The 10,156-nt window shown below is 40.2% G+C and overlaps 1 pseudogene; it reads right to left on the bottom strand.

The window, feature by feature from the left end:
* Window positions 1–1,897: 1,897 nt before the first annotated feature.
* Window positions 1,898–2,668, bottom strand: LOC116275425 (annotated as a pseudogene).
* Window positions 2,669–10,156: the final 7,488 nt, after the last annotated feature.

Below are 10,156 nucleotides of genomic sequence, written 5' to 3'. Positions count from 1 at the left end.
GGAGTCTGGGTTTCTCTCCCTTGCACACTGTGAAGCTGGTAGCATATGTGATTTTAACTTTCTGATGGGTTTTGACACCATCAATACAGACCTTAGCTCTGCCAGGAATATCAGGCAAGTTCTCGTAAGAGGCAGAAAGGAAAAAAAAAATCTGGATAGCATTTCTCAATGTTTCAAAATCCATGCCCTCCTTCGGAAAAAAAAATGAAAATAAATGATTTGGAATTTCAATATAGGCACTTTTATTTGGCTTTCCAACTATATACACTTTTATCATATTGAATATGTTTTGTTTCCAAAACACACACGTGGCCAGACGCGGTGGCTCATACCTGTAATCCCAGCAGTTCGGGAGGCTGAGGTGGGCAGATCGTCTGAGGTCGGGAGTTCAGGACCAGCCTGGTCAATATGGTGAAACCTTGTCTCTGTTAAAAATACAAAACATAGTCAGGCATGGTGGCAGGCGCCTGTAATCCCAGCTACTTGGGAGACTGAGGTGAGAGAATCGTTTGAACCTGGGAGGTGGAGGTTACAGTAAGCCGGGATTGAGCCATTGCACTCCAGCCTGGGTGATAAGAGCGAAACTCTGTCTCAAAAAAGGAAGCAAACAAACAAAAAGAAAATACATGCCTCTCTGAAAGTCTAACATCCCCCACAGAGGATCATAGGGCTGAAATGTGGGCGATTCAGGAGGGGCTGTTTCCCCTGGGCTTAGGGGAACACTGGACTTGTCCAGTTCCCTGCTCTGTCTTGGTTTCACCTTTGTTAACATGCCTAGTGTTTTGGTTCTATTAGGAGTGTGTGGCATGCCACCCAAGGGAATGGATTTGGCAGTTATGCCAGTGATTTGATTAAGAAGAACAACCAACTGGAATACTTTGATTTGAGAAGCACATTTTCTTTTCTTTGGCAGGACAGGTAAGATGCTGGGCAAGCCAAGGGATTATATTTTTATGAGCTTAATTGTTTTTGCATTGCAAGCTTGTTATATATCCAAGAGAATCATTTCAACGTGCTGTTTCCTTAGTAGGATAATATCTTTCAAGGATTTCTTTCTACTATTAGTTAAAGAGTAATTCTAAACCGGCAAAATATTTAGTTAATCCTAATAACTCTTTGTATTATTGGGTCTCATTACATTATGTATATTACATAATAATAATACATTTTTGGAAAGAAAGAAACAGGAGATACAGGAGATATTGAAAGTGAGGAAAGGGAATCAAGGAATATCCAGAATCTTCCTTAAGACAGGATAGTTAAATATTGCTTATTACCTGAAAGCTCTACGTGTCACCTGGGAGCAACAGACCCAGAGGAAGTGAGAATAAGCCAGGATGAGGCAGAAGGAAGTAATGTTAAGCAAGAAAGAAATCTCATGTGATTTTGGGGGGAACAAATATAATTATAGTGGGGAGAGGTGGAGAGAGGGCAGACCTGTTTATCTCAGCACAGAACTTATTTAAAAACACTTCTATTTTTAAACTCAAATTTTACTTTAAAATAAAGGATCATTTTCTTGCATGGAGTTCTGTATATTTAGAAGTTTACTTTGGATCCTCAGATATATCTACAAATTTTTACAGCTATGCCTCTGGGTAGCATGCGCTGAGGAGCATGGGAAAAACCAGTTTGCCTTCTCTGTGGTTATAATCTGTAGATTTTTTTTTTTTCTGAGGATATAAACACTGTTTTTCAATATTCATGGTATGAAACTAGAAATGATTATTAATTTAAAATATAAAATATTTCCAGGTTTCATTTCACACTATTAATTTAGTTTGAAACATTAAAAAATAAAATGCAAGAAATTTTACAGGAAAGAAATCATCACCTCAAGTGGCAAATTCACCCTTTAGGAATAGTTTGCCTTTAGTTTATAACTATTCAATGCTAATTACAACAGGAAGGGGATCATCACCAACCTAAATGGTCCCTTAAGATTTACAAAGTGTTTCATGTCCAGAATCTTTTCTTTTTTTTTTTTTTTTTTTACTGTTCGAAATTGTTTATTAGGTATGAATTGTACAAACTTTACTTGTATTAGTGGAAACGGCGGAGCTAGAGAGTATTGGACCTTCTCCAAGCTGCCCGGCGAGAACCACCAATAGTGTGGTGGAGCTTACGGCCCTTTTCAAGGCCCCGGCTCTTTCAGCCTGCAGATGTCAGCCCACGCATCTCCCTGTGCTTGTGGACTGGTTTGATCCATTGGGTGTCAGGATTTCTTCTGATAGCTTTATGGAATGGATGGATGAGGATAACCTCAAAAAATCTGTGGAATCTTCACCAGCTCAGTAAGAATTGAGAATTCTTAGAGCCCCAAAGTGGTGTCCAGCTTGCTCCTCTACAAAGGACTGAAGGCTTCGAGCAAACTTTAGCTTGTTAACATCATGATGGACAGGCTTACCTTAAGTTACACTCTGAGGAACTGGACGTTTTCAGCCACCACGGTGAACACGAATCCTATATATAACTTAATCTTGCTTGGCCTTGTAGCCCAGTCCGCATGCTTTATCAGGCCAGGTGGGGCAGGGAGCCCTGTGGAAAGCAGAGAGCTGGTGGTACTACCAGCAGCGGACCCTCAGAAGAAAGTGCATGACATCAGACTGCTTCTTTCTCCATAGCTCCTGGATGTACTTGTATGCATCCATCTTGGCTTACCTGATGGTTGCCACCAGATGGAAAGGCATGTCCAGAATCTTAATTAAGATTTCAAACAGCTCTTTTTGAAATTGGCAGGGCAGGTAGTATTATTATTCTCATTGTTTCAAATGTGGAAACCACAGCAGAAAGAAGTCAAATGACTTGACTACAGTCATCCCACTTTCCATAGAGAAGCTAGGACTTCAATAAAGGCATTCTGATTCCAAATCCTTTTTTTTGCCATATCATGCTACTTCTTTAACTACCTGTATTTACAAGCAGCTACAGAAGCCCCTGAAGTAATTCATTTTGGATGCAGTCCATTTAGGATTCATGGATCCTGGGCACAACCTAACCATACTCTTTCCTTCTTTCCTGCCACCACTCCCCTTCTTTTCACCCACTCCTCGAACACAAATCTAATAAAATATCTGTAACCAAAGGAGGAACTTTTGTGAGTAAATATATTTAGGAAGCAGATTTCCAAACATGCTGGAGCCTAAGAAACAACTATTTTAAAATATGTTTTATGACTGCTCTGGGGTTCCACAGAAACAGATGGACACAGAAGTACTTAGGATATTTTTGTCATGTGATGGGAAATGATATCACGAGAACAATGAAAAGGGATGCGAAACACAGAAAGCGAAAGGTAATACAAGCAACAACTTTCCCTGCTGCTGCTTCAAAAGGTCAAAAATATAGCTTCATGCTCTTCCCAGAGATGACCAAAGAATTAAGGAACGACTTATCATATGAAGTGTCACACAATGTCTTGTTCTGCCTTGGGTCCAGGCCCCGTATCTCAGACAAAGATATCTCAGCTTTTGAATACTCTTCAAAAGCTACCTATTCTCTGCTAGAAAACAGGACTCCAAACCTGCAGAATTGGGCCCACTCTTCTTTTTTCAAGACTAGTACCCGCCACCTTGAAGATGAGCTGAGATTTTACAAAAAAAAACACATGCCCACTCTGGATGTAGCTCCCCTGTCCCCTGTCAGCCAGACCAATAAGTAGGGTCAAGTAACAACACAGTTGAGTTGCGTGAGCATCGGACCTGTGAGGGGAGAAAAAGGACTTAGACCAAATGAGACACAGGATACAGCTCATATATACCAGAGTCTCTGGGGAGAAATTAAGGAACTGGATTCTGAATGTGCTGAATGAAAGGGAATTGAATATCATAGACAATATTCAATACAATAAAGAGTTTATCAATATGGCAGCCCTCTTCTTTAACACAGGATTTAACACTGGTAGGATCCACTGAAGATGATACTAATGCATTGCTAGGCTGGCTTTGAAAACTTTGGGAAAATGATGGCTCACACTCACTTTATTTGAAATTCCACAACTCCATGGTACAAAGTTGAGTGAGGGAGATAAAGAGGCTCATAGCAGCAGGTAGGCTGCAGTGGCAAGATATACTATGTAAGGCCAAAAAGTTCACCAACTGGCTATATTCTGTGGGAAAGCCAAGGAAGCAGTTTGCCAGACCTGTAAGGAATGTACTAGTGAGAGAATGCCAGCCAGAGTTGTTGTGGAGTTCAGTGATGTTCTTCTGTGGAGTTCAGGGCTGAGGATAGCAGAAGCTTTACAGAACTGGGCTCCCAGAAAGCCATGGTAATAATGGAAGCCAGGTGGTGGCGTTGAAGCTTCAGGAGCCGGGTGGGTGCAATTATGATAATGAACCGCACTGTAGAAGTGGCAATCATAAGAGCCTGAGCCACCAAGAGCTATGAACATGCTTAACAGTGCATGGTATTCCCAGGGCAAGATAAGTGGGCAGATAATAAGGGCGTCATTCTATCTAAACTATAAAAGAAATCAAGAATGGATAATCAGGAGAGTCAGCACAGAAATTAAAATGTCAGAGTCCCCAGTTTAGATTCCAGACCTAAGCCAATTTTCAGACCCAGAATTCATTGACTCATGGAGTGGCTTGGTCCCCATAAGGATGGATCACCATAACACCACAGCAAGGGGATACATTAATGATTCTTCCTCATTCCTTCTCGAAGGGATCTATAGCCATTTACACAGGCAACTATATTCTGAAGAAATACATATACCTAGACGTTTTGAGAACTGTTTAACCTAAGGTCTACCTTGATATTGACAGCCAGAGACCTGAAGTCCCACCATGGCCACTCTAGCAGAGTAGGGGTATATGGGAGGCCAAGCAATAGTGGAATGCTGACTCATGTCCAGCTTACCTGGAGCCCATGGATTGACAAAGTGTTCAGTTCTCCAGTCCCTGAATGCATGATTGGAGTGGACATACTTGGTAGTTATCAGAATACTCGTTGGGAGTTTTTGAACTGTGAAGTAAAAGCTATCATACAGTGGGAAGGCCAAGTGGAAGTCTCTGAAACTGCCTCCACCAGCAATATAGCACACATAAAACAATTCCACACACCAAGGGAATTGTGGAAGTTAGTGTCATCCTTAAAGATCCAAAGGATGCCTAGGTGGTGGTGCCTTTTATGTTCTTTAATTTACTGGCAAATGAAATACATGGCCCCTACATACACTGGACAGATCTTGGCAGATAGTAGCCCCAGTTGCAGCAGGAATTTTTATGTGGGAGTAGGCAGTAGTAGCTTCATGTGTGTATTAGTCCATTCTTGCACTGCCAATAAAGACATACTTGAGGCTGGGATAATTTATACAGGAAAGAGGTTTAATTGACTCACAGTTCAGCATGGTTGGGGAGGCCTCAGGAAACTTAAAATCATGGTGGAAGGGGAAGCAAACATGTCCTTCTTCACATGGCAGCAGGAAGGAGAAGTGCTGAGCAAAAGGGGGAAAGCCCCTTATAAAACCATCAGATCTTGTGAGAACTCACTATCATGAAAGCAGCAGTATGGGGGTAACTGCCCCCATGATTCAATTACCTCCCGCTGGGTCCCTCCCACAACACATGGGGGTTATGTGAACTATAATTCAAGATGAGATTTGGGTGGGGACACAACCAAACCATATCACTGTGCCTTGAAGGGAGTTGAGAAAGATCAGCACGGCTATAGTCAAAAAAGAGAAATGGAAGAAAATAGAAATATCTTCAAATACAGTTGAATGGTATTAAAGATCCAGCTAAGTTGAAGGCCATGGGATTCTGATGACATCCATTCTCGGAGTACGTGAGTTTTCATGCTCAGAAGCCTAGATAGAGAGATTGGGCTGCTATATTAGTTTTCTAGGGCTGTGATAGAAAATCACCCAAAACTGGGTATCTTAAAGTGACAGATGTTTATTCTCTCACTGTTTTGGGTGCTAGAAGTTCAAAATGGAGCTGTCAGAAGGGCCATGCTCTCTCTGGAGGCTCCAGGGGAGATTTGTTCCCTACTAGGTCCTAGTTTCTGGTGGCTCCCAGCAATCCTTCATGTTGCTTGGCTTGCAGCTGCATAGCCCCAACCACCATCTGCACTTGGAGTTCTTCCTCTATGTCTTCATATGATTTTCCCTCTGTGCATGTCCGACTTGTGTCTGTGTCCAGATTTCCCTTCTTTCATAAGCACAGCAGTCACTGGATTAGAGCCCACCCTAATACAACATGACTTCATTAACTTAACTGATCCTGTCTGTAAAGATTCAATTTCCAAATAAGGTCCTATTCAAATGTACTTAGGGTTAGGGTTTCAACATATCTTTTTGGGGAACACAATTTAAACCATAACTACTGCATAGGTCATGAGGTTAAGACATGATGGAGCCGGGCATGGCAGTGAATGCCTGCCCCAGCTACATGGGAGGCTGAGGCAGGAGGATCAGTTGAGCCAGGAGTTTGAGGCCAGCCTGGGCAACATAGGGAGATCCCTGTCTCTTAAAAAAAAAAAGCCACAATGGATGTTGGATGTGATAGACTTGGATAAAAGAAAAGAGTTCAGGATCATGTTAAAGAACAGGAGTAGTGGAAATGAGGGTTGGCTGAAAGAATAAGTGGCTCTGGTCAGAAACTAGAGTATTGAAGTTTATATTTTCAGAGGATAGGCAGTTCCAGGTGGATATTAGATTCAGAGTGGAGCCATGACCTGCTGAGAAGGGTAAACAGAAAGATCATCAGATTTAGCAGGTAAAGGAACATCATGCCCATGAACATTGGCATTGCTCATGATCATGGTAGGAGTTAGAGTATGAAGAAATTCCCTGGGCAAGATATAAGTGATATCTGTGAATAATCAGCAGTGATCAGAAGAACACAAGAGAATAATCAGGAAAGAAGGAAAGGATGATATAACCTAAGGATTTCAGGAGTATGAAAAAGGAATAGTCCACAAAGCTCTTAACAGCTTGATCCACATCCATTTTAATGTCACATATCAAGTTTTCACCTAACGGTTTTAACAGTCACAGATGATCATTGTCCAGATCTGTTATTGCATTAGGGGTTGTAAACAGATGGTATTCCAATTCTATCACTCTTTTGTTATTTATTAGCTGAAATTTTGATACAAAGAATAATAGTCTCTCATCAATTATTTGGTTGTTCTGAGGTACTAGTCAAATAGGAAGAATAAGACAAATGCTTGATTTATTCCATTTATGTATCAATTCTCAGAATAATGCATTTGTTTCTTACCATATTACAAAGGTGATAGATCAAAGAGATAAAAATTATTTTTGTTAATTTATGGATTTAAGGTGATCCAAGTCAAAATACTAACATGATATTTTAATTGCATCAGCTTATTCTAAGTTTGTATGGAAAAAAGAAAAGGTAAAACTAGTTAGAAAAACTTCTGGAAGAGAATTATAATGAAGGAAGACTAGATATAGCATATGTTAAATATATTACAAAACTGTAATAATTAAACAATGTGGTTCAGTTATGTAAATATATCAGTAGAGAACCTCAAAATAGTCTTCAGTACGAATACAATTCAGTATATGATAAAAGAAATACATAATATTTTCCAAAGATGCTTGCAATTTTCTTCTTATGATGTGATTTTGACACTTCTCACTCCTATGAGTTAACCTTTTGTTTCCTTTTCTTGACTTTGCATGGGCTTTGTGGCCAATGTGGAGGTGACATTATGTGACTTTAGAGGCTAAGTCTAAATGTGGTACCTATCACTTGACTCTTGTGGGAAGTGAACCCAGCCACCATGTTTTGAGGAAGCCCAAGCAGACACATTAGAGAGACCACAAATAAGCATTGCGGCTGATTGCCCAGCTCAGGTCTGAGAAAATAGCCTGTATCAACTAATGGGTGAGACAGTCTTCAGATAATTCCATTCCCTGTCACCCCAGCTCTCAAGTATTCCCAGCTGAGGACGCAAATATCGTGGAGTAGAGATGGCCTTACCTGCTGTGATATTTCTAAATTCCTGACCCACAGAACTTGTGAGCATAATACAATCACCTGCTGCTTAACGATGGGGATATTCAGAGAAATGGGTCATTAGGTGATTTCATTGTTGTGCAAACATCATAGAGTGTACTTACACAAATCTAGACGGTACAACCTACTACACACATAGGCTACAAACCCATATAGCATGTTAGTGTACAGAATACTGTAGGCAATTGTAACATAATGGCAAGTATTTGAGTATCTAAACTTAGAAAATGTACAGTAAAAACAGGGCATTATAATCGTCTAGGACAAGTGTCGGATATGCGGTCCATCATCCACCAAAACACCGCTATGTGGCATAAGCGACTATCTAATGGTTTTTCAGTTATGCCACTAATTTTGGGGTGGTTTGTTATGCAGCTCTGGTGACTGGAACAGGTAGGAAAAAGATATTCAATAGATGGTTTTAGAAAAAATAGGTGGCTGTTTGTAAAATAAAACCCATATCTAGAATTAAAAAGGACAAACAACTTAGAAGAAAGAATTTCAGGTATGACACAAAAACCTGAAACCATAGAAGATCAATAAATGTGACTACATAAAAACAAAATATTGCATAGGAAAAAAAAAAACACTTAGGAGCAAAAGTCATAAGTAAAGTCAAAAGGTCTTGACTGTATGATGACTCAGTAAGTCAAAGCCCAGCAGCCTGGTAGAAAAATGAACAAACCAAAAGGAATGGCCAATTCCCAGGAGGGGGCAAAGCAAATTACTACGTAAAGAATGTCAATCTTATTATCTGAGAAATAAATAAACCCTTCAATGAAGTACCCTCTTTTCATCCATCGGATTGAAAAAATAAAACTTGAGCAGTATAACCATGGATTTAAGAGCATGAACCCTAAATCAAAAGCCTGCCTGTCTGACTAGTTGTATCACCTCGGGCAAATGTGTTCATCTCTATTTGCCTCAGTTTCGTCATCTATAAGTGGTAATGAAATAATAGTACTTATCTCTTAGAGTTTTGTGAGCATTAAGTGACTTAATGTATATAAACCATTTAGAAGAGTGTCTAGAATGTAGTAGATACCAACATGCGGCTGTCATTATTGTTATCACTCTATATTGAGAAGTTGAGGCGGGGTGGGACAGGATCTGTCATGCATTGCTTGTCGGAGAGTAAGTCCATTCACTCTACATAGAGGACTATTTGCAAGGATCTTTAGAGACTTAAAAAAGTGACCCAGCATTTTCACTTGTAAGTGTGAATCCTACAGATGTAGTCACACTGGGAGATACAGTATGTTCAAAGGTATCCTTTGTAACATTCTTGGAAGTTACAAGATTGGAAACAACCTCATATCCAACTCTATACAAAGGGAATTGGTTTAAAATGTAGTTCATTGGTAAAATGGACTGTAACGAAAGGACTGGAAACCTTTTAGGCTTCTAATGAAAAGAGATGGTGATCCCTGCCTCAGGCAGAGGTCTGATAGAGGCACAGCTCTCCAGATGGTTCTGTTTTGCAAACGCAAGTGAAGTATTCCCAAGTGAAGACAATCTGCAATCACACAGCTCAGTGCCTAGGATATTTTAAATGCCCAATAAGTGGGAGCTGGTATGATCTTATTATTTATCATTATTTATTTTCTTGACATAATAGAGTCGCATGGCAACAAGGCGCTCTATGAGGCACCTTATAAATATAAAATGATTGTTTGTTTCAACGCCCACTGGAATCATCGTTAGCTTGAAGCCCAAATTTCCTCCACAAAAGCGACTCCACCTCTCGCAGTGGCTGCCAGACTGGACTGTCATCAGCAGCTGTGTCCCAGCCGGCCCTAGTCATGGTTTACTGCCAAAGAGCATACTTGAGTGAATCCTTAAAGTCCTCTTGTCTCTGTGATTATTTCACTGTGTTTATAATATAACAACTGCTGGAGAGCTGAGCTGCCCATTCATCTCTTGTTGTAGCCTTAACTCGGAGCTGGGGAGCCTACTGCTTCCTTGTGGACAGACTGATAACGGCCTCACATTGTGACCTACAGAGTCCCCATCCCCATTTTCAAAGATACATAATAATTTACTGAAATAAAAACTTGTTGCATTTCACAATTTGTGATTCACAAAGTTCAAATGTCTCTATTCTGAAGAAAGTGGAAAAATAACCAAAATGCATCTTTATATTTCACATTTTCTGTTTGCACAGA

Source organism: Papio anubis, chromosome 6 (assembly GCF_008728515.1).
Source record: "Papio anubis isolate 15944 chromosome 6, Panubis1.0, whole genome shotgun sequence".
Lineage (NCBI taxonomy): Eukaryota > Metazoa > Chordata > Mammalia > Primates > Cercopithecidae > Papio > Papio anubis.
Note: the sequence above shows the minus strand (reverse complement) of the source record. Positions and strands in the feature narration are given on the sequence as shown.